This window comes from Lutra lutra, chromosome 5 (assembly GCF_902655055.1).
Source record: "Lutra lutra chromosome 5, mLutLut1.2, whole genome shotgun sequence".
NCBI lineage: Eukaryota > Metazoa > Chordata > Mammalia > Carnivora > Mustelidae > Lutra > Lutra lutra.
Window position 1 is genome coordinate 142,190,438 of NC_062282.1, and position 26,106 is coordinate 142,216,543.

The following is a 26,106-nucleotide window of genomic DNA, read 5'->3' on the forward strand; positions in this document are numbered from 1 at the left end:
GTTTGGATTTAGGTAGAGTATTTGATCTTTTAGAAAGACAATACACCGGACTCTTCAAGTAATCCATGCAATGACATAAACTAGTAATCATTGTTGAAATTAACTCTGTCTGCCCTATGAAAAGCTCTGAGTTAATATGCAGCATGACCAGTCACATGCTGAAGCCCATTCCATAGTGATTCATACTTAAACCTGAGAACAAGACAGATGATAAATGAACTCTGTGTGTAAGAGCCTTTGTCAATGTCAAAGTCTCAAGGAAGAATATCGTGTGTCCAGTTTCTTTTTCTTTCTCTTTATTAAAGAGTTTTTATTTATTTTACAGGGAGATAGAGAGCACAATTAGGCAGAGCAGCAGGCAGAGGGAGAGGGAGAAGCAGGCTCTCTGCTGAGCAGGAAGTCTAATGCAGGGCTCCATGCAGGACTCCGGGTTCATGACCCCAGCTGAAGGCAGCCGCCCAACCGACTGAGCCACCCAGGTGCCCCTCATGTGTCCAGGTTTCTAAAGAACAACTCATTAAACCATAATCAAGTGACTTCTTAATATTTGATGAGAAAAAATAAGAACATTATTTTCCAAGTAAATCAATCAAGTAATAGTAATCAGGTTCTCCTCCTGAAAAGTTTTCTTTTCTTTTTTTTTTTTTTAAAGATTTTATTTATTTGACAGAGATCACAAGTAGGCAGAGACAGGAAGGCAAGCAGGCTCCCTGCTGAGTAGAGAGCTAATGTGGGGCTCGATCCCAGGATCCTGGGATCATGACCCAAGCCAAAGGCAGAGGCTTTAACCACTGAGCCACTCAGGTGCCCCCAGAAAAGTTTTCTATTTCCATTATACCTTCAGTTTCCTTTGAACAATGACATGGATTTAAGTATTTCAATCTGTGATATAGTATCTAATTCTTCTCCCATGTGTGATCAATACAATCTGCCATATTGGTGTCTTACCATAATCAGCCAAAGTATTCATTATGTCTTTGCAATGTGGCATTTAATTGTATACAGTAAGTTCAACACGAAGGAAACAGGATCAAATAGAGACAATATAATCTTCATTTCACTTTTTCCAGCTTTGGTGAGACATAACTGACCTATAATACTTGTAAATTTAAGGCATACAACCTGATGATTTGAGATACATATGCATAGTTAAATGATTATCTCAAAAACTTAATACATCCATCACCTCCCATGAATAAAATGTTTTGGTGGGGTAAAAACATTCAAGATCTATTCCCTTGTCTACTTTCAAGTATAAAATATAGTATTGTTAGCCAGAGTCATCATGGTAAATATGAGATCCCGAGATCTTACTCATTTTATGCCTGGATGTTTATACTTTTAATGAACATTCCCCATTCCCCTCACACCCCACCCCCAGGCTCTGGAAACTACCATTTCATTCTCTGTTTCCATGAAATTGGCTTTTTCATTTCTTTTGTTGTTGGGTTTTTTGTTTGTTTGTTTTTTTTTTTTTTTTTTTTTTTTTTAGCTTGCACATATAAATAAGATCATACAATATTTGTCATTCTTGTCTGATTTATTTCACTTAGCATAAAACCCTCAAGTTCCATCCATAGTGTCCTAAATGGGAGGATTTCATCTTTTTAGAGATGAGTAATATTCTAGCGTATGTATTTACCACACGTTTTTTGTTCACTAACTTGCCAAGAGACACTTAGGTTGTTTCCACGTCTTAGCTACGTGAATAATAATGCAATGAAGATGGCGGTGCAGCTATTTCTTCTAGATTGTGATTTCATTTTCTTCAGATATATGTGAAGAAGTGGGATTGCTGGATGATATGGATGATATGGTACCTTTATTTTAAATTTTTTGAGGAACTTCCAAACAGTTTCCCATAATGGCTGCACCACTCTACAATCTCACAAACAGTGCACAAGGGTTCCCTTTTCTCCACATTCTCATCAGCACTGAACTATCTTGCCCTTTTGATAAAAGCCATTCTGAGAGGTGTGAGGTAGTATCTCCTTGTGGTTTCAATGTGAATTTTCCGTGATTAGAAATGAAAACCTTTTCAGGTATATTTTGGCTATTTGCATGTTTTCTTTGGAAAAAAAAGTATCTGTTCAAGTCTTCCACACATTTTCAAAATCAGATTGAGTCATATTCCTTTTGAGTTCTGTGAATTCCTTCTATATTTTGGATATTAACCCCTTATATGATATACAGTTAGCAAATATTTTCTCCCATTCTATAGGCTGCCTCTTCATTCTATTGATGCCTTTTAGTTTTCAGATTGATGTGGTCCTACTTATTTATTTTTGCTTTTGCTGCTCAAATTTTTTTTAATAATTTATTTATTTGACAGAGAGAGATCACAAGTAGGCAGAGAAGCAGGCAGGAGAGAGAGGGAAGCAGGCTCCCTGCCGAGCAGAGAGCCGATGCGGGACTTGATCCCAGAACCCTGAGATCATGACCTGAGCCGAAGGCAGCGGCTTAACCCACTGAGCCACCCAGGCGCCCCTTACTGCTCAAATTTTTGATGTCATAGCCAAAAAGTGACTGATTGTCAAAGTCAATATCAGAATCATTTTCTCTGTTTTCTTTTAGGTATTTACAGGTTTAGGCCCTACATTTAAATTTTAATCCATTTCAAGTTATTTTTTGTGAATAGTGTAAATCAGAATCTAATTTTATCCTTTTACATGTGACTATCCCATGAGGGATATCCCACAAGCTCCTGTGCTTCATTTCAAGGGGGTCACAGTTAACCACACAATGTAGACAGAAGAGCACCAGATACAGGAAGAAAATTATAAGTAAAAACTATGCTTCCTTCTACTCCTCTCAAGCTGTATTATAAATTTCTGCTTGGAAGCTTAGAAGAAAGCACTGCTGCCATTTACAGTTTACTTGAAGATTTAGTATTTCCACTTACTTTATCATAAAGTTGTGCCTCCATATCATTATTAGGACCTCTTATACTAAATTCAGGAGAGTTGGGCTTAGCTACAAAGAAAGAAATTAATGATGTTTGGAATCCACCTTAACAAATTAAAGTGGAATTAATTACCTATTAAAATAAAACCAACTATAATAAATTTCTATTATATATTTATATATTAATCCATAGTAACATTAATAACATATTCTTTATATATAACTAATATATACTATATAATATACTATTAGTAATGTTATAGATATATTATTCATATGATTAAATGATATATTACATATAACATTAATAATACACTGATCATATATAATAAATAATACAATAATATATTATTGATAATATATAATAATTATAAAGTAGAAATTTGTGTATAATGAATACACTGATGATAGTGAGGAGATATACATTTTGAAATGATTTCCCTGATTGTTGGTTCATTTTTGCCATAGCCATACATTTTCATCTTTTTTGTCCTTGACCAGCATGCCAAGGAAGGTGGCTAATATTAGTGTGCATAGAGACTTCACTGGCTCCCATGTGTTATCTAAGTACTAGATTTCCCTGAAGGCAGTAACAATGTCATTTTTAAAGTATCTGGGACTTCTGGGTGAGTAAGGTAGATAAAATACCTTTTGCTAATATAAGCCAATCAATAAGATTTCTAAACTAAGACTTCCAAAATAATAAAATCTTACTGGTTATGAGGTCTTATCTATCCAACTCACTTGATAAGAATGACAGAATACAACATACAGGTAAGACCTACCTGCAATGTTATAAAGCACGGCCACATGGAGAAGAGCTGAACTGTTTATGATAAAGATGTCTGAATGTCCTACAGAACAATTTGTATTTGCCCCAGGATTTTATTTCTCAGACCAAGATCCTTCAAACCTCATCACTGTCTAAATTTGCAGCCTTGCAGTCTTATAGGAAACATTTGCCTCATCCTAACTATATGTTTTGCATAAGCTGCCTATGCTGTGATTTGATTCCAGTCACCTTAAGGCGATCTTCTGTTCAAGACTTTGACCAGGGCAGATCCAATTGGACAGCTGGGGACTGTCACTGTGGGAATCAAAGGCAAAGTTAATCTTCATCTCAATTGCAAACTCGATGGTGTGATAGCCAAAATAATTCCTCCTCTGTATCAAGGATGTCCATGTTCAATTACCCCAAATTTGTGAATATATTATTTTACATTGCAAAAGGGACTTTGCAAATGCCATTAGGTTAAGGAGAGATTATCCTGGATTATCTAGGTGGGCCTAATGTAATGATAATCGTCTTTCTAAGAGAAAGAGAGGTTTAAGAGTGTCAGTGAGAGAGATTTCAGATGCAATGATGCTGGTTTCAAGATGAGGTAAGAAACCTCAAACTAAGGAACCCGGGAGACTCTAAGAAGATAGAAAAGACAAGAAAAAGGCACGTCCTTAACCAGAAAATGGCCAAAATCAAAATCTGTTCCAAATATTGTATTTAACATTAGCGTTTTCATGGTATTTTCATTAAAGTCAAGAATAAGGAAAAGATATTTTCCAGAACTAGTTATCTATTGTTACATAACAAACCACTCTCAACAATTGATGATGGGAACTATTTTATTATGCACAAGATCTGTGACTTAGAAATTAGGAGCAGACATAAGAGGAATGATATTCTCTGCTTCATTATGTATGGACCTCCTTGAGGAAACTCAAATTTCTGGGAGCTAATACCATCTGGTGGCTTCTTCACTCACATATTTGGTAACTAGTCTGGGCTCACCTGAGACTGTCATTTGGAGTGCCAATACAAAGCCACTCCATGTGGCACAGGATTCCTCATAGCATGATGGCTTTATGGTACTAAAATTTGTTACATTAACAGATGGGGAAAACCAGTCTTCCAATGAACAAGTCAAAAGCTGATGGTCTCTTAGAGTATAGCCTAGGAAACCATACAGTATCATTTCTGTTATACATTACTACTAAAAAAAATAAATAAATAAAGTTGCACATCTCATCTAAGTTTAAGGGGAAGAGACACGGACTCCTACTTTTCATAGAGTCAGTGTTCTATCAAATATTTTGCAGCAGTATTTAAAAAAATAAAGTCACTAATTTTCAACAATGTTTTAGACATCTAAATGTATAAGACAAGAATACAAAATAAAAATTAAGAAATTTTGCCCCCTGGGGATAAAAATATATTATATGTTTAAAAAAATAAAATTAATAAAAAAATTAAATTTTGCAAGTAATGAGAAAAAGAAACAAATATTGTTTTATGCAAAGAGAATCATAGGAAATAGGTCAATATTACAAAATATAAAACAACTCAGTGAGGCAGCTAGATTAAAAATTATACTTGACACATAAAACAATTTTATCTATATGTATCTCTTAAAAACTATAAAAATAATAGCAGAAAATGGCCCCATTTACCATAGCAAGAAAATGCTATCTACATTGTCAACATAAAATAAAATTAGATCACCACTTCCCAGCACATACAAATATTAATCCAATGTGAATTAAAGAGGTAAAACTAAAAGGAAATTAAAAAAAAAAAAACACAGAGGGGCGCCTGGGTGGCTCAGTGGGTTAAAGCCTCTGCCTTCAGCTCAGGTCATGATTCCAGGGTCCTGGGATCGAGCCCCGCATCGGGCTCTCTGCTCGGCAGGGAGCCCGCTTCCTCCTCTCTCTCTCTGCCTGCCTCGCTGCCTACCTGTGATCTCTATCTGTCAAATTAAAAAAAAAAAAATCTTAAAAAAAAAAAAACACAGAGAATACTTTAATCATGTTCTAATGGAGAAGGAATTTTTTTTTGATAAGGCACCAAAAAACAAGGACATTTTAAGAGTAAAATATTCACAACTTTGACTTATGTATCCATAAACTATAAAGAATACAAAGAAATTTATGAGAACAAAGTGGCAAGTAAATAAAAAATGAGCAAAGACCATGAAGGGCAATTCACTGGAAAAGAGCCATGGTGACCAACACTCATATGAAAGGAGGTTTCATGTCATTAGTAATCAAAGAATTGCAAATTAAATCCACAATTAGATACTCTCTCATCACCACTAGTCTGGCATAAATACATACATGTAGCAATATCAGAACTATCCAAGTATTAATGTACCTGTGCAACAACAAAATTCTTACTTATTTTTATAGTAACTAAATATACCAATCAAGTAAATAGAAGATTTTTTCCAAAGATATTCCAAGGAAGGAATATAAATAATATATTGTAGCATGAGTGTATCAGAAATTATTTCATTCCTTAGATTGTGATAAATGGAGGCACAAATAAGAATAGTTTACAACACAACACTTTGACTTATCTCACATAATAGGAACTCTGGAAGTAGATGTTTCTGGACTTGGTACAGCTCATCAATAAGGTCAAAGATCTAGCACTCTGCCTTTCTGCTTTACAGTATAAAGCAGTATACATGCTTTTCATTCTTAAGTGTTTTTAAACATTTAAGATCACATCCACCATAGGGAAAAAGAAAATAAAAGGACTGTAGGTAAAGGACTCCTCTTCAGATTTACTCTTTTTATTGAGCAAGAAACATTTTCCCAGAAAGCAGCAAATCTCACTGATGATTCACTGGGCAAAACCCAACTGGGGGAGCCTGGCAAACAAATATCCTAGTGCAGGGGAAAGGCATTGGGATAATTACTTTATGGACAGCCACCCATAATGTCTGCTTCCTATGGTACAAGGTAGAGGTTAAATCACCTATGGTGGGAATAACATAATGTATAAATGTGTTGAAATACTATCTTGTACACCTGAAACTAATATGACGTTGTGTGTCATCACAATTAAAAAAAATTACCTAGGAAGGAAGATGGCAGAAGAGTAGGGGAGCCACATTTCATCTGGTCCCTTGAATCCAGCTAGTTTCATTCTGAAAACCTGTTAATTCAACCTGGGTTCTATGAAAAGAATTGCTGCAATTCTACAAATAGAAAAATGACCACTTTTCACAAGTGATGTGAAAAGCCTTCATGGAACAAGAGACACTTAGAGCAACCCAAAGCAGCTTAGACTGAGCCTGGCCCCCTGGAAAGGGATGGTGCAACTCTGCCCAGGCAAAGACACTGAGAATCAGTGCAACAGGCTCCTTTGCCAGAAGGTCAGCAAGAACATCAGGCAAATACAAAGTTAATGGATCACACAACTGAAAAACTCATGCACTAGGGGAAAACACTAGGTAGAACTCAAAGTTTTTTTCTCATGAGTCTTTGGTCTTTTGGTTTAAAATTTTCTTTTTTTTTTCCTACGAGAGACTCATTTTGGACCTAAAGGCACCTCCAGATGTGTCTGTGAAAGTGAGGGGGTGGAGAATCATTTATCATGCTAATGGACATCAAAAGAAAGCTGGGGTAGCAATCCTCATTATCAGACAAATTACATTTTAAACCAAAGACAGTAGTAAAGGATGAAGAGGGACACTATGCCATACTTAAAGGCTCTATCGAACAAGAACTAACAATTATAATTATTTATGCTCTTAACTTGGCAGCAGGCCATCATATAAACCAGTTAATAGCAAAATTAAAGAAATATTGATAATATTACAATAATGGTAGGGGACTTTAAGATCCCACTTACAGGAATGGACAGATCATCTAAGCAGAAGATCAACAAGGAAACAAGGGATTTAAATGACACACTGGACCAGATGGACTTCACAGATATATATAGAGCATCCCATCCATCCTAAAGCAATAGAATACACATTCTTCTGGAGTGCACATGGAACATACTCCAGAATAGATTACATCCTGGGTTACATATCAGGTTTCAACCAGTACCAAAACATTGGGACTATTCTCTGAATATGTTTAGACCACAGTGCTTTGAAACTTGAACATAATCACAAGAGGAAATTTGGAAGGAACTCAAACACTTAGAGGTTAAAGAGAATACTACTAAAGAATGAATGGGTTAGCCAAAAATTAAAGACAAATTTAAAAAAATTCATGGAAACAAACAAAAATGAAAACACAACTGTTCAAAATCTTTCAGATGCACCAAACCTGGTCCTAAGAGGGAACTACATAGCAGTACAAGTCTTTCTCAAAAAAGAGACATACACAACAGTCTCAAATACACAAGTTAAACTTACAGCTAAAGGATTTGTAGAGAGAACAGCAAATAAAGCCAAAACAAAGTAGAAGAGAAATAATAAAGATTTGAGCAGAAATCACGGAAACAGAAACCAGAAGAAGAGTAGAACAGACCAATGAATCTAGAAGCTGGTTCTTTGTCCAGAAAAGACCCCAGATCCTCAAGGAAATGCTGAAAAAGAAACACAAAGCTGGGGCATCAAGCTGCCTGATTTCAAGCTTTATTACAAAGCTGTGATCACCAAGACAGCATGGTACTGGCACAAAAACAGACACATAGGCTAATGGAACAGAGTAGAGGGCCCATGTATGGACCCTCAACTCTAAGGTCAAATAATCTTCAACAAAGCAGGAAAAAATATCCAGTGGAAAAAAGACAGTCTATTCAATAAATGGTGCTGGGAAAATTGGACAACTATGTACATAAGAATGAATCTTGACCACTCTCTTACACCATACACTAAGATAAACTCAAAATGGGTGAAAATCTCAATGTGAGACAGGAACCCATCAAAATCCTAGAGGAGAACATAGGCAGTAACCTCTTTGACATCGGCCACAGCAGCTTTTTCAAGACACATCTCCAAAGGCAAGAGAAACAAAAGTAAAAGTGAACTTTTGGGACACTGTCAAGATTAAAAGCTTCTGCATAGCAAAGGAAACAGTCTACAAAACAAAGAGGCAACCCACGGAATGGGAGAAGATATCAAATGTAGCACGTGACACTACAGACAAAGGGCTAATATCCAAGATCTACAAAGAACTCCTCAAACTCAACACCCATAAAACCAATAATCAAGTAAAAAAAAATGGGCAGAAGACTTAAGTAGACACTTCTCCAATGAAGACATACAAATGGCTAGCAGACACATGAAAAAATGTTCATCATCATTAGCCATGAGGGAAATTCAAATCAAAACCACATTGAGATACCATCTTACACCAGTTAGAATGGCAAAGATTAACAAGGCAAGAAACAACAAATGTTGGAGAGGATGTGGAGAAAGAGGAACCCTCTTACATTGTTGGTGGGAATGCAACTTGGTGCAGCCACTTTGGAAAACAGTGTGGAGATTCATCAAAAAATTGAAAACAGAGCCTCCACATGACCTAGCAATTTCACTACTGGGTATTTACCCCAAAGATACAGATACAGTAAAAAGAAGGTCCATATGTACCCCCAATGTTCATAGCACCAATGTCCACAATAGCCAAACTGTGGAAGGAGCCAAGATGCCCTTCAACAGTTGAATGGATAAAGAAGATGCGGCCCATATATACAATGGAATGTAACTCAGGCATCAGAAAGGATGAATACCCAATGTTTGCATCAACATGGATGGGACTGGAGGAGATATTGCAGAGTGAATTAATGAAGCAGAGAAAGTCAATTACCATATGGTTTCACTTACTTGTGGAACATAAGGAATAACATGGAGGACATTAGGAGAAGGGCAGGAAAAGTGAAGGGGGAGAAATGAACCACATTCATTTGGAGGGGAGATGAACCATGAGAGACTGTGGACTCTGAGAAACAGGCAGAGTTTTAGAGGGGAGTGGTTGAGGAGATGGGTGAAACTGGTGGTGGGTATTAAGGAGGGCATGTATTGCATGGAGCACTGGGTGTTAATTGTAAACAATGAATCTTGGAACCCTACATCAAAAACTAATGATGTATAGTGACTAACATAACATAATAAAAAAAGAAGAAGAAGAAGAAGATGGTTCTTTGAAAGAATTAATAAGATCAATAAACCCTTGGCCAGACTTATCAAAAAGAAAAGAGAAAGGATCCAAATTAATAAAGTCATGAATTAAAGTGGAGAGATCACGACCAACACCAAGGAAATACAACAATTTTAAGAACATATTATGAGCACCTATATGCCAACGAATTAGGCAATCTGGAAGAAATGGATACATTCCTAGAAATTTATAAACTACCAAAACTGAGACAGGAAGAAATAGAAATCCTGAACAAACCCATAACCAGCAAGGAAACTGAAGCAGTAATCAAAAAATTCACAGCGCACAAGAGTCCAGGGCTGGATGGTCTCCCCAGGGAATTCAACCAAACATTTAAAGCTAATACCTATTCTCCCCAAACCGTTTCAAAAAACAGAAATGGAAGTAAAACTTCCAAACTTGTTCTATAAGGCCAGCATTACCTTGATCCCAAAACCAAAGACCCCACCAAAAAGAGAATTATAGGCCACTATCCATGATAAACATGGATGTCAACATTCTCACTAAGATACTAGCTAGCAGGATCCAACAGTACACTCAAAGAATTATTCATTACAACCAGGTGGGATTTACTTCTGGGCTGCAAGAGTGGTTCAACATTCACACATCAATCAGTGTGATACATCACATTAAGAAAAGAAAGGACAAGAACGATAGGATCTTCTCAGTTGATACAGAAAAAGTATTTGACAAAATACAGCATCCTTTCTTGATTAAAACTCTCCACAGTGTAGGGATAGAGGGAACATACCTCAATATCATAAAAGCCATCTATGAAAAGCCAAAAGCAAATATCATTCTCAATGGGGAAAAACTGAGAGCTTTTCCCCTAAGGTCAGGAACATGACAGGGGTCCCCATTCTCGCTACTATTGTTCAATATAGCACTAGAAGTCCTAGCCTCAGCAATCAGACACCTGAAAGAAATAAAAGGCATTCAAGTTGGCCAAGAAGTCAAACTCTCACTCTTTGCAGATGACAGGATAACTTATGTAGAAAACCCAAAAGACTCTACCCCCAAATGGCTAGATCTTATACAGGTATTCAGCAATGTGGCAGTATATAAAATCAATGCATAGAATTCAGTTGCATTTCTATATACTAAGGATGAGACAGAAGAAAGACAAATTAGGGAATCAATACCATTTACAACTGCACCAAAAACCATAAGATACCTAGCAATAAACCCAATGAAAGAGGCAAAGGATCTGTACTTTAAACACTACAGAACACATGAAAGAAATTGAAGAAAACACAAATAAATGGAAAAACATTTCATGCTCCTGGATTGGATGAATAAGTATTGTTAAAATGTCTATACTCCCCAGAGCACTCTGAAAATTCAGTGCAATCCCTATCAAAATACCATCAACATTTTTCACAGAGCTGGAACAAACAATCCTAAAACTTGTTTGGAACCAGAAAAAAACCCAAATAGCCAGAGGAATGAGGAAATGAAAATCAAAGGCAGTGACACCCCAATGCCAGATGTCAAGCTATGTTACAAAACTGTAATCATCAAGACAGTATGGTACTGGCACAAAAAAGACACATAGATCAATGGAACATAATAAAGAGCCCAGAAACAGACCCTCAACTCTATGGCAACTAATCTTGGACAAAGCAGGAAAGAATATCCAATTGGAAAAGGACAGTTTCTTCAATAAATGGTTCTGGGAAAATTAGACAGCCACATGTAGAAGAATGAAACTGGACCACTTTTTTTTTATACCATATGCAAAGATGAACTCAAAATGGATGAAAGATCTAAATGTGAGACAGGAATCCATCAAAATCCTAGAAGAGAACACAGGCAGCAACCTCTTTGAGTTTGGCCACAGCAAATTCTTCCTTGACACCTCTCCAAAGGCAAGGGAAACAAAAGCACAAATAAACTATTGGGATGTCATCAAGATAAAAAGCTTCTGCACAGCAAAGGAATTAGTACACAAAACTAAAAGGCAACCTATGAATGGGAGAAGATATTTTCAAATGACATATCAGATCAAGGGCTAGTATCCAAGATCTATAAAGAACTTATCAAACTTATCAAACTTATCAAACTCAACACCCCCAAAACCAAAAATCCAGTCAAGGAATGAGCATAAGACATGAACAGAATTTCTCCAATGAAGACATACAAATGGCCAAGAGACACATAAAAAAAAAAAAAATGCTCCACATCACCTGGCATCAGGGAAATATAATTCAAAACCACAATGAGCTATCACCTCACACCAGTCAGAATGGCTAACATTAACAAGTTACACTGTTGGTGGGAATGCAATTTGATGCAGCCACTTTGGAGAACAGTGTGGAGATTCCTCAAGAAATTAAAGATAGAGCTTCCCTATGACCCTGCAATTGCACTACTGTGTATTTACCCCAAAGATACAAATGGAGTGAAAAGAAGGGCCATCTATACCCCAATGTTTATAGCCACGGTCGCCAAACTGTGGAAAGAACCAAGATGCCCTTCAACGGACAAATGGATAAGGAAGATGTCGTCCATATACACTATGGAGTACTATGCCTCCATCAGAAAGGATGAATACCCAACTTTTGTAGCAACATGGACAGGACTGGAAGAGATTATGCTGAGTGAATTAAGTCAAGCAGAGAGAGTCAATTATCATATGGTTTCACTTATTTGTGGAGCATAACAAATAACATGGAGGACATGGGGAGATGGAAAGGAGAAGGGAATTGAGGGAAATTGGAAGGGGAGGTGAACCATGAGAGACTATGGACTCTGAAAAACAACCTGAGGGTTTTGAAGGGGCGGGGGGTGGGAGGTTGTGGGAGCCAGGTGGTGGGCATTAAGGAGGGCACGTATTGCATGGAGCACTGGGTGTGGTGCAAAAACAATACTGTTACGTTGAAAAGAAATTAAAAAAGGAATTTTTAAAAAAAGGGAAAAAAAGTCACGAAACAACAAATGTTGGTGAGGATGCAGAGAAAAGGGAACTCTCTTACGATGTTGATAGGGATGCAAGCTGGTGCAGCCACTCTGGCAAACAGTATGGAGGTTCCTCGAAAAGTTAAAAATAGAGCTACCCTATGACCCAGGAATTGAATTTATCCCAAAGATACAGATGTATTGATATGAAGGGGTACCTGCACCCCAATGTTCATAGTAGCAATGTCTATACTAGCCAAACTGTGGAAAGAGCTGAGAATGTTCATCGACAGATGAATGGATAAACAAGTGGTATACATATACAATGAAATATTACTCAGCCATCAGAAAGGATGAACACTTACCATGTGCAACAATGTGGATGAAACTGGAGGGTAATATGCTGAGCAAAATAAGTCAATCAGAGAAGGGCAATTATCATATGGTTTCACTCATACGTGGAATATGAGCAACAACATTGAGGATCACAGGGTAAGGGAGGGAAAACTGAATGGGAAGTCATCAGAGAGGGAGAAAAAGAATGAGAACATAAATTAAGGGCTGCTGGAGGGGAGGTGGGGGCATGGGGTAAATGGGTGATGGACATTAAGGAGGGCATATGATGTGATGAGCACTGGGTATTATAAGAAACTGATGAATTACTGAACTCTACATCTGAAACTAGTGATATATTATATGTTGGCTAATTGAATTTAAATTAAAAAATTAAAGGGAATATATATACATAATTACATTTAAAAATTACTCATGTTGATTACCTAAACAGATGAAATTAACCAGATCACTATAAAAAAAAACAACCTCCATTTCTTTTCTATTGTATTATCTTAATAGTGAACATGTTTAAAACATTTTAATAAGCACTTATGTGATCATACTATGAATTTTAATCTTGTTTAGAATGGCCCCATGTGAAAATCAGTTTGAATGAAGTAATACCACTTCCTAAGATGATTATGTATTTTTCTCTGATGGTTAGTGATAAATGCACAAAATTTAAAAACTACAGCTCAATTTCTGATGTATTTTTGCTTCCTAGATTAAGAAAAATTAAAAAGCAATATTTCCACATCATCTTCAGTGTGATTTAACTGCATAAATTGTAATTAAGCAGTTTAATTTTATTTTGCATATCGATATTTTTTTGATTATTTATTTATTTATTTGACAGACAGAGATCACAAGTAGGCAGAGAGGCAGGCAGAGAGAGAGGGGGAAGCAGGCTCCACTGAGAAGAGAGCCGGATGCAGGGTTCAATCCCAGGACCCTGGGATCATGACCTGAGCCGAAGGTAAAGGCTTTAAACCACTGAGCCACCCAGGTGCCTCTGCATATGAATATTCTTAAAACTAAATCTGAAGGAAAAATAAATAATTGAATTAAAGGTAAGAATGGGAGACCACATCTTAATTAAGGTATTTTAATAGTTATGGTCTTGCATGAACTATAACAATGCAAACACTGAAACTGTGATTTAAATTACAGAACTGTGATCTTTGCATTATTATTTCGAGTAACTTAGCAATTTTGTTTTTTTTTAATATTTTTGAATGAATATAATTGACACACAATATTACATTAGTTTCAGGTGCACAACACAGTGATTCAATTTCTCTATAACATTACACTATGCTCACCACTTGTGTAGCGACCACCTACCACCATACAGTGATATTACAATAAAAATGACTATATTCCTTATGCCTTTTATTTCTATGACTTACTCATTTCTTTTTTTTTTAAAGATTTTATTTATTTATTTGACAGAGAGAGATCACAAGCAGGCAGAGAGAGAGGAGGAAGCAGGCTCCCTGCTGAGCAGAGAGCCCGATGCGGGGCTCGATGCGGGGCTCGATCCCAGGATCCTGAGATCATGACCTGAGCTGAAGGCAGAGGCTTAACCCACTGAGCCACCCAGGTGCCCCAACTTACTCATTTCTTAACTGGAAGCCTGTATCTCCCACTCCCCTTCACTCTGTGACTCCTCCCTATAACCCCATCCCCCTGGCAATCATCAGTTTGTCCACTGTATTTATGGGTCTGATTCTGCTTTTTGTCTATTTATTTGTTTTTGCTTTTCAGATTCCATATATGAGTGAAATCATATGATCCTTCCATGCTATTATGAATAGCAAGACCTCATTCTTTCGTATGGCTGAGTAATATCCTATCATACACACACACACACACACACACACAGACACCTCACATCTTCTTTCCCCATTTGTCTACTAATGGACACTTAGGTTGTTTTCATATCTTGGGAAAATGCTGCAATAAACATAGGGTATATTTATCTTTTGAAATTAGTGTTTTTGTTTTCTTTAAGTAAATAGTAGTGGAATACTGGATCGTACAGTATTTCTCTCTAATATTTTGAGAAATCTTCATAATGTTCTATGCAGTGTCTGTACAAATTTACACTCTCACCAACAGGGCAAGAGTCTCCTTTTTCTCCACATATTCACCAACACTGGTTCTTTCTTCTTTTTGATTTTAGCTATTCTGACAGATGTAAGGTGATACCTCACTATGGTTTTGATTTGCATTTCTCTGATGATAAGTGCTGGTGAGCATCTTTTCATGTGTCTATTGGCCATCAGTATATCTTCCTTGGAAAAATGTCTATTTGGATCCTTCCTTCATTTTTTAAACCAAATCATTTTCATGTGTGTGTACGTGTGTGTGGTGTGTCTAGTGTAAATATATTCTAAGAGTCCAGCATTATCCTGAAATTAAAACAGACAAAGGCACCACCAAAAAAAAAAAAAAAAAAAAAAGAAAGAAAGAAAGAAAACCATAGGACACTATCCCCAGTGAAAAGTCCTTAACAAATCATAAGAAAACTGCATTCAACTATAATTTAAAAGGATCATTCAACATAATCAAATGAAATTTATTCCAAGAATACAAACATGGCCCACTATTCACAAGTCACTCAATGTGATATACCATATCAACAAACCAAAGGATAAAAATCATATGAGCATGTCAATAAATGCAGAAAAAGCATCTGATAAAACACAACACCCATTCATGATAAGAATTTTCAAGAAAACGTGTTTAAAGAGAACAGGCCTCAACAAAATAAAGGCGACATATGAAAGCCCCACAGCTAATATCATATTCTGTGGTGAAAATCTGCGTTTTCCCTCAAAGATCAGGAACAAGACATAGCTGTCCACCCTCACCACTTTTACTCAACACATTACTGGAAGTCCTGGCCACAGCAATCAGACAAGAAAAAATAAACAAAAGGCATCTATATGGGTAAAGAAGAAGTTAAACTGTCACTATTTGCAGATATGATCTTATACATAGAAAACTCCAAGTATTGGGGTGCCTGGATGGCTCAGGGAGTTAAGCATCTGCCTTCAGCTCAGGTCATGATCTCAGGGTCCCTGGGATCAAGTCCTACATCAGGCTCTCTGCTCAACTGAGAACCTGCCCCTCCTTCTCCCTCTGCCTGCCTCTCTACCTACTTGTACTCTCTGTCATCTAAATAAATAAAATCTTAAAAAAAAGAAGAAGAAGAAAGAAAACCCCAAGTATTCCACCAGAAAACTATTAGAAGGAATTTTATTCATAAGTATTTATTTTGTTAACTTTAAAGACTTATTATAGCACTTACCAGTGATTTCTGAGGTAGTTTTGAAAGACCTCTAAATTTAATTCTCTCCAAAATTTAAAGAAGACAATTGAGGAGAAGACTTTATAAAAATTCGTGGGGCTACCAGTACCATAGAGAGAACACTAATTATGAAATTAATCTGTATACTTGGGCAATTCAATTCTTTTTCTACATTAACTGTTTGCAGATACACTTATTTAATACTAAAGTTGCATGGCTTAGGGTTCACTTGGGGTTCTCCTCCACTCAGAATCAACTTTCCCATTCAACTATATTTCCCTCACAACTAATTCCTTCATATAAGGAGATAGTGAGAATTAGAAAAACATAAAAAATGATTGCAAATGGCTTTTAGTCATTAAATATACACAAAATATGACAGCATGTGTGAGTGTATGCATCTGTATACATTCACTGATTAGATTCATCAATAATCCCACAGCTTCCCACATTTCATTAAAGAGAACCAGAATCAATTATGACTCTATGATGACTTCTGTAGGTCCTAGGCACTTTAACTTCCTCACCTCCTTCCTCACCTCCTTCCCCCATTAGAAACACACACATGCTCACCTTGGCAGCACATATAGATTATAACAGACACAAAAATACTCAATTTTTTTTACAACTACATGGTATAAACATGAATATATTAATATATTTAATACATATTGTTTGACCTAAAAGATCATGATTTTCTTGTGAATTTAAACTAAATTAAAGTGTTTTTGTGACTCCCTGAAAGTAATGAGGACCCCAGGCACTGTGCCTAAAGAAAAGTTGGCCCCCAGATCAAAATGAAAACTTTTTCTTTGAAATAATTTCTATTTTAAGAGAAAAATTTGAAATTGGAGGCTACTTAGAAAGTATACCAAAACTTGATTTTAATAAAAACATCAATCTTCAAAGTACCTCTCCCAAATCAATAAGAAGTGGTAAAATGGAGTGACCAGAGATCCATTTCTTCTCCTGTATAACATATGATGGCAAAAGAAAAAGAAAAAAATATGGCAGTATAAGTATGACACAGTAAAACAGGAATTGTTATGGACTTAAAAACTCATCAAGGACACAGCCGAACTTCTAATAATAAATAATTGCATTATAACTACCTCAAAAAATTTGTCATAGTCAGCCAATGGGAATGAGAAATTATGTGATTTCCTAAAAAATATTTTTATATTTTTATTTTATATTTCATTGGAGATTTTATATTTCATTGGAGAATAATGCTATGAATTTACTAAGAAATGCAGAGCAGAAAAATACAGATAAAGATAAATTCTCATTGCTCAGGGAAAAGATACCAAATAGTACATGGCTGAAGTCATAAATTTAAAAATACCAAACAAGGATGTCTGGGTGGCTGGGTTAAGCATCTGACTCTTTGTGTCAGCTCAGGTCTTGATGTAAGGGTCATGAATGCAAGCCCTGCATAGGCTCCATGCTGGGTATGGAGCCCACTTAAAAAACAAGAAAATACTAAACAATATATAGCTTTAAAGAACAAGTTAGAAGAAAAATAAATTAACATTAAAGTGATAAATAGAATTCTTTCCATGCAAGTGAAATAGCCAGTTGATTTCCCACAATTCTGCTAATTACAGATTTTCAATTAAAATTATGACCTATCATAACTAAGTGTCACCAAAATGACTAAAGTATTCCATAAAAATATAACTAGGTAACAAAGTTATAATGTACATTTATGTGGCTCCCATTTGCTTTCACCCTGGGTGCCTCAAAATATTTGTCAGGCAGATTATCATGTCCTTAAACTATGTTTTTAAAATTGTGTTTTCTATTATATCTTCATATTTCACAATAGTGCATGAAAAAGTAGTCAGTGCTAAATAAAATACATACCAAATGGATAAGAAGTGTAGATTACTCATCACCCTATTTTCTTCAGACTTTTGCTAATATATAAACTTTGTTTATTTATTAAAATGAGAGGTAACAGGGGTTCTTGGGTGGCCATTAAGCATATGACTCTTGATTGTGGCTCAGGTCATTATCTCAGTCTCATGGAATTAACTTCAGTGCTCAGTGCAGAGTCTGGTTGTCTCGCTCCCTCTGCTCCTCCCCTACTAGAGCTCCCTCTCTCTTTCAAATGAATGAATGAATGAATAAAATTTAGAACACAATAAAAATAAAATAAAACAAGACATAACAGTCACTATGCAAACTACATGTTTTGTGGGAGGCTGAGTACATATGGTAGAAGCTATTAGCAAAACATAAAAGATGCCTTACAAAATGTAAATGAACTGAAAGGAATTAGCAAATACATTGTATACTGGGTACCACCACAATTCTGACAGATCTTAAAAAGTAGCCAAGAATGGACTCAACTTTATAATTTTTGATTAAGGACATACTTCGGAGTAGCAAAGGGAATCAAACTATTTTTAACACTACATATCAAGTGAGACTTTAAATATAACTTAAGGTGTGTCACCATGTTTGTACATATGTGTCTCTACTTGCCAGTGGAGATACATATATCAGTAGATAGCCAGACAGATAGATAGATATACATTGATATGTTAACATGGGCTAAATATATAAGGAACCAATTATATCCCTGTTTATCTGATGTTTCAAAACAACTATAATGGTCAACAGCTTAGAAATACAGATGGCTACATATATTTGTAGACTTCTTCCTGAGAAAATGAATCAGATATACCAGATAGTGTATGTATTATCTTGTCAAATCCTATCCTCTTACAAATTATTTGACATTATGTCATAAAAAATATTTGCAAAATTAGCTTAAACTGCTTTGGAGAAGAACAATTATAAAGACTGACAAAAGGCCCAAAATTTATAGAAAGGGTAATGATACCTGTCATTGAAAAGGATGTGGCAAATGTCAAGGAGAATTTTTGGAAGGGTTGGTATAAGTTGCAAACTTCTCTAGTATTAAATTAATGATGTAGAAAGGGAAGCAAACTGCACATTAGTGGGATATGTGAATGATAATGAATTGGTAGGTGTACAAAAGAGGAGACTAAACAGAGAAATAAATTGACCTGTGCAGATTATGAATAGAGCAATAAACATAAAAAATGAAATTCAGCTGGGAAATATGCAATTATGTCAGATCGCTACCTTCAGTAGTGATACTCAGTACTTTTAAAAAGAGCCTAAGTTAAAATTCAACAGCTTTATTGGAAGACCAGAAACAGAGAAGGGAATTGTGTATTTGTTTCTGTGTGTGTAGATTTCATTGTATCTAAAAAAACAATCCAGCTCCATCGGCTTCTATTCTGGAACATTCTAGAGCCACAACATACTCAGGGCCTCGTGGCAAACATATTGACAAGAATTACAGGCTTATGGGGCGCCTGGGTGGCTCAGTGGGTTAAGCCGCTGCCTTCGGCTCAGGTCATGATCCCAGGTCCTGGGTTCGAGCCCCACATCGGGCTTTCTGCTCAGCAGGGAGCCTGCTTCCTCCTCTCTCTCTGCCTGCCTCTCTGCCTACTTGTGATTTCTCTCTGTCAAATAAATAAATAAAAATCTTAAAAAAAAAAAAGAATTAGAGGCTTAGTGACTGGAGTCTATAATAGAGTGAGGATAGGCTAATTTTATTACTTAATAACCATGTTTCTTTTTTTTTAAGATTTTATTTATTTATTTGAGAGAGAGACAATGAGAGAGAGCATGAGCGAGGAGAAGTTCAGAGAGAGAAGCAGACTCCCCCATGGAGCTGGGAGCCCGATGTGGGACTCGATCCTGGGACTCCAGGATCATGACCTCAGCCAAAGGCAGTCCTCCAACCAACTGAGCCACCCAGGCATCCCAATAACCATGTTCCTAATCTATTTTTCCCCTAGAGTTACCTCACCACAACTTTTTATTATTATTATTATTATTTTAAGAGATTTTATTTATTTATTTTAGGGCGGGGCACAAGAGCGATGGGAGGAGCAGAGAGAGAGAGAGAGAATCTCAAGAAGATGTCGCATTAAGAGAGTTGCCCTACAGGGGGCTCGATCTCACAACCCTGAGATCACGATCTGAGCTGAAGCCAAGAGTCTGATACTCCACCAACTGTGCCACACAGGGAGACCCCCACTACACCTTTTAATGTCAAACGTAACAAAACACAATAAGCATCCGAACTTTCTACATACCAATTTACTCAGAATTGAAATCTCCAGTTCAAACGAAAACAATTTTAGTTTTTTTGCCCATTTCTTGTCATTTGTCTCAGAACTCTTTCCCCCACCCACCCTCATAGTCCATATTTTATAGATAACTTCCTACCTAACTGAAAATAGATATAGAGGCAAGAACTAAAATCTATAGAATATTCCCAAATGATGTTTTAATCAGTAATAAATCTCCCTCCCAACTGTTATGTGTGATTAATGTTAGTAGTTAAATTAAGTGATTTAATTATAAAATCTCTTTATTCAAAAGATAGGTAATGATATAATGAAGTGATCCTTCCCTCATAAAATCTGATTGTAAGATTTTGTACTCGTACTCTGTACAAGTAATCTTTAATTACTAGTCTACATCTCAGAGATTTTTCAGAACTCAGGGGTTTAAGGTTTCAGGGATTTCACAGAGATTTATACAAACAGCCTTCATGACTCATAACTCAGAATTTCCCAAAGTGTTTCATGAACTACCAAATTTATATATATTTATATACACATGTATTTTTCAAACAGTTCTGTGAGCCAAACGTTTACAGAAATTTTGTGTTTATAACATTGGAGAAGAGAATTAAACCAGCTTATTTACTGCACAATTTACCAGTTCTCTTTGCTGTGATGGATATGCTTATGTTATTGATTGTGGTGATGCTTTTATAGGTGTTTATCTCCAAACTCATCAAGTTGCACACATTAAATATGTGCAGCTTTCTGCATATTGACCATACCTCAATCAAGTGATTTAAAAAAAAAAAAGGTTTCATTGTTGATCTCACTTTTTCCCCAAACATATGAGGCCCAAACTTCATTAGTAAACTTTCTTTTTAATTAAAAAAAACATGAACAGAAGAGCACACAAATCTCAAGTATACACTTGAATGCATTTTTCACAAAATGGAAACACTTAGAATCGGATCAAGAAACAGAACACCATAAATAATTCAGAAGCTCTGCTTATGATTGTTTTCATTCATGACCCTCCCCCAACTTTGACATGTAACACCATATATTATTTTTGCCAGTCTGAATTTCTAAAAATGAAACTGCACAGAATGCAGACTTCTGTGGCTGCCTTATTTTTAAACTAAAAAAATTAAACTATTTTGCAATGGTTGTAAATGCACATGAAGATTTAAGAAACAGTATACAGAGATTACATGTATCCTCACCAATATTCCCCAATGGCAGAATTGTTCCTAACTGTAGTACCATATCACAACTGGAAAAGGGACATTGAGACAAGCCGCCAGACTTACTCAGATCTCACATTTTTACATGCATTTGTATGCACGTATATTTAGCTGTATGCAATTTTGTCACATGCCAATATTCATGTAACTGTCACTATAGCCAAGATGTAGCCCCAAGAATGGTTTTAGCATCACACGGGTCCCTTCTGCTTTGCTCTCTTTGTTGGTGTGGATAGCCACACCAACTTCCTACTGCATTCTCTCCCACCCTCTCTCTCTTCCTTCCACCCTTACCCCTAACCCCTGGGAACCGGGAATTTCTTTTCCATCTCCATTATTTTATCTCTTCAAGAGTGTTACAGGGGGCACCTGGGTGGCTCAGTACATTAAGCAGCTGCCTTTGGCTCAGGTCATGATCCCAAGGTCCTGGGATCAAGTCCCACATCAGGCTCCTTGTTCAATGGGGAGCCTGTTTCTCCCTCTATCTGTTCTGCCAGCTATTCCCCATGCTTGTGCACCCTCTCTCTCTCTCTCTCTCACAAATAAATGAAAAAAAAAAAAAAAAGGTGTTACAGGAATGTAATCGCATGGTATGTCACTTTTAACATTCACTTTTTTCACATAGCATAATTCCCTTAAGATCCATCCTAGTCATTGCATAGTTCAGGAGTTTGTTCCTTTTCATTACCAAGTAGTATTCCATGGAATGGCTGTACCACTGTTGTTTAAAAATCCACCCAATGGAAAAACAAAATTCACCCACTGTAGGACATCTGAGTTGTTTCCAGAGCTCAGTTATTCTGACTAGAGGAGTTCTGAACATGCATGCACTGAACATTCATTCAATGAACACACACACTGAACATAGATTCTCAATTCCCTGGGATCACTGAACAGGAGTGTAATTGACAGAACCTACACAGGTGTGTGTTTAGTTTTGCTATGTTTTGTTTTTCAGACACTGCTAAGCTGATTTCCAAAGTCTATCATTTTATACTCCCACTAATGTATGAGCGATCTGGTTTCTCCACATCCTTGCTAGCACTTGGTGTTTTCACTATTTTTTTTTAAAGATTTTATTTATTTATTTGACAGAGAGAAATCACAAGTAAGCAGAGAGGCAGGCAGAGAGAGAGGAGGAAGCAGGCTCCCTGCTGAGCAGAAAGCCCGATGTGGGGCTCGAACCCAGGACCTGGGATCATGACCTGAGCCGAAGGCAGCGGCTTAACCCACTGAGCCACCCAGGCGCCCCTGTTTTCACTATTTTTAATTTTATCCATGTGGATAGGTGTGTGATGGCATCTCGCTGTGCCTTAACTTCCATTTTTCTAAATGGCTAAGATTGTTAACTTTTCATGTCCTTACTTGCCATGTGTATATCTTCTTTAGTGAAATATCTATGTCTCCTGCTCATTTTCCACTTGAATCATTTTCCTATTTTTATATTTTGAGAGTTCATTGTTTTTTTAAACTACACATTTTTTTTGTCAGATAGGCATTTTGCAAATATTTTCTCCCAGTATGTAGTGTGTTTTCTCATGCTCTTTACAAGATCTTTCAAAGAGCAAAAGTTCTTTTTTTAATTTTATTTTTATGAGGGCCAACTTACTCATTTTTCCATTTACAGTTTATGATTTTGGTGTCAACTCTAAGAACTTTTCAGCTAGCCCTACATCTTGTCTTGTCTACAAAAAAGAGTTAGTATTTTAATAGGAATTTCATGAAACCTACAGATCAGATAAGAGAGAATTAACATCTTTACTATCTTGATTTTTTTAATCTATGAAAGTGGTATGCATCTCCACTTATTTAGCTCTTTTCAAAAATTTATTTCATTAGCATTTTATAATTACCATATAGATAATGTATATGTTAAGGTTTTAACCAAAGTAATTTATTTTTCTTTAGATGGTGTTTCCTTCTATACTGAAAGAGTTCCACACTTTCCCATCTTCCTGAGAACTTGATATTTGCTGTTTGTCTTCTTAATTTCTTTTTATTTTAGTGGTATAATATTATAATTAAAATACTTCTTGGGGTGCCTGGGTGGCTCAGTGGGTTAAGCCTCTGCCTTTGGCTCAGGTCATGATCTCAGGGTTCTGGGATCGAGCCCTGCATTGGGCTCTCTGCTCAGCAGGGAGCCTGCTTCCCCCTCTCTCTCTGCCTGCCTCTCTGCCTACTTGTGATCTCTCTCTCTCTGTCAAATAAATAAATAAAATATTTAAAAAATTAAAATTAAAAAAAAAATTCTTGATCATTAACAATGCCGAGATTATTTTCTTGTTTCTTCTCTTCTGCAAAGTACCTGCACAATTCATTTTCCTATTTTTCTATAGAGTTGTCTGTGTCACTGATTGGGAGTAATGAACACACACACAAAATTAAGTATGTATGTACACACATACATGTATGTACACACATTAAACATACAAAACACCCATTAAACACATAAAATTAAGTATGTATGTACACACATACATGTATGTACACATATTAAACATGCATATTCTAGATATGTTTTTTGTGAAATGTATATATTGTAAATATCTTCTCCCCACACTTTTTGTCTAGTGTATATACTGTAAATATCTTCTCTCCATATGTATTTTATTTCTTATTCTATAAGTGGCCAGAAGAACAATTTCATTATTATAATTAAGTCCAGTTTATTGAATAAAGCTTTTTTGTGAGTTTAAGAATTCTTTGTCTACTCCAAGGTTATGGATCTTCTGCTAGTTTTTTTCCTCATGTGCTTTATATTTTGACCTCATATCCTTTTATTAAATAAATATTTTGGGGTTTCTGGTTGGCTCAGTTGGTTAAGCATCTGCCTTTAGCTCAGGTCACGATCCCAGGATCCACACTCCAGGGTCCTGGAATCAAGCCCAGAGTCAGGCTCCACACTCAGCGGGGAGTCTGCTTCTCTCTCTCCCTCTGCCCCTTCCCCCTACTCATGTGCTCTCTCTCTCTATCTCTCTCTCCCTCAAATAAATAAATAATCTTTAAAAAAAAAGACAAAGAAATATTTTCCCCACACAGCACAGATAGAGAAATGTCACTTGAAATTTCAGAGTTAAGTTTAGAGTTCTTTCCATGGAATATGTAAATATTCATCATAATTGTACTGAGGCTTCCTAACAGACAACATTTATGGGTTTCCCTTTTCTCTCAATTTGCATTGCTTCGGATGACTATCCCAGTATTTCTCTTAGCAGCAAGACTATAACTACACAGTGAATAATCTAGAAGCTTCAGGGAATGATATCAACTTAATATCTTAAATCAGAACTGTGATTCAGTCTAGAGTTCATTCCAGAGTTTTTACAGTAATAAGAAAAAACATGGTGATTTTCCTTTCTGTCATTTTAGTCTAAATTTAGACCACATTATCATGAATAAAGGTGGCTGTCGAAATACATCTTGGGCTCAAAGCTGTGAGGCAGTTTGGCATCTCCTTCAGAACTCCTGTCCTGAGCCTCCAGCTACTCGGGGGCCTGCGCAATGAGACCAAAACCAGTTACAATCTAGTGAAATGCTCATTGGTATACTTTTTCTTAGGAATAAAACTAATGTAGAGAGGTATGTGGGAAAGACAAGACTTTACGGGTTTAAAAAAAAAAAAGCAAACCCAACATATGCATGTATATGTGACTAAGAATAATAAACAAAAAGCGCTTGAATTTTATATGTTGAGTGTATATATTATTTGTTAATACATTGGGGTTATGCATGTAAACATCTGATCTTAACACACGTATTACTTCTGAGTGTCTTATATGTTTAAAGATTTTATTTATTAATTTGTCAGAGGGAGAGCACAAGCAGGTGGAGCTGAAGGCAGAGGGAGAGGGAAAAGCAAGCTCCCCACTGAGCAGGGAGCCTGATGCAGGGCTCGATCTCATGACCCCAGGGTCATGACCTGAGCCAAATGTAGATGAGCCACCCACTGAGCCACCCAGGTGCCCTATCATATTATTAAAGATGTTTTTTTTTAATTTCACAAATGTCATTTTTGTAAGAGTTGAGGGTGAAGCAATTTTTAGAATAATTTTAATATTACAAATTTCACACCTGCCTCCTATGAAATAATAATAAATAATATATATAATATATAATATATATAATATAATATATAATAATATATAAATAAATAATAATAAAACATGAGCTTAAAGCATTAGAAAGAAATTTTAGTTAATAATACAACTTAATTTAGCATTTATAACAAATACAAAATCAATAAGGCAAAACACATTATAATTATTTTGATATACAACTTAATATGTTTGAAATAATGCTAATTACAGAATCAGCCAATATTGGACCTTTAATCATAGATAATTAGCCTTGTGATGAATAGTAACAATATTTAGAAGCTTCCGCATGGTGTATA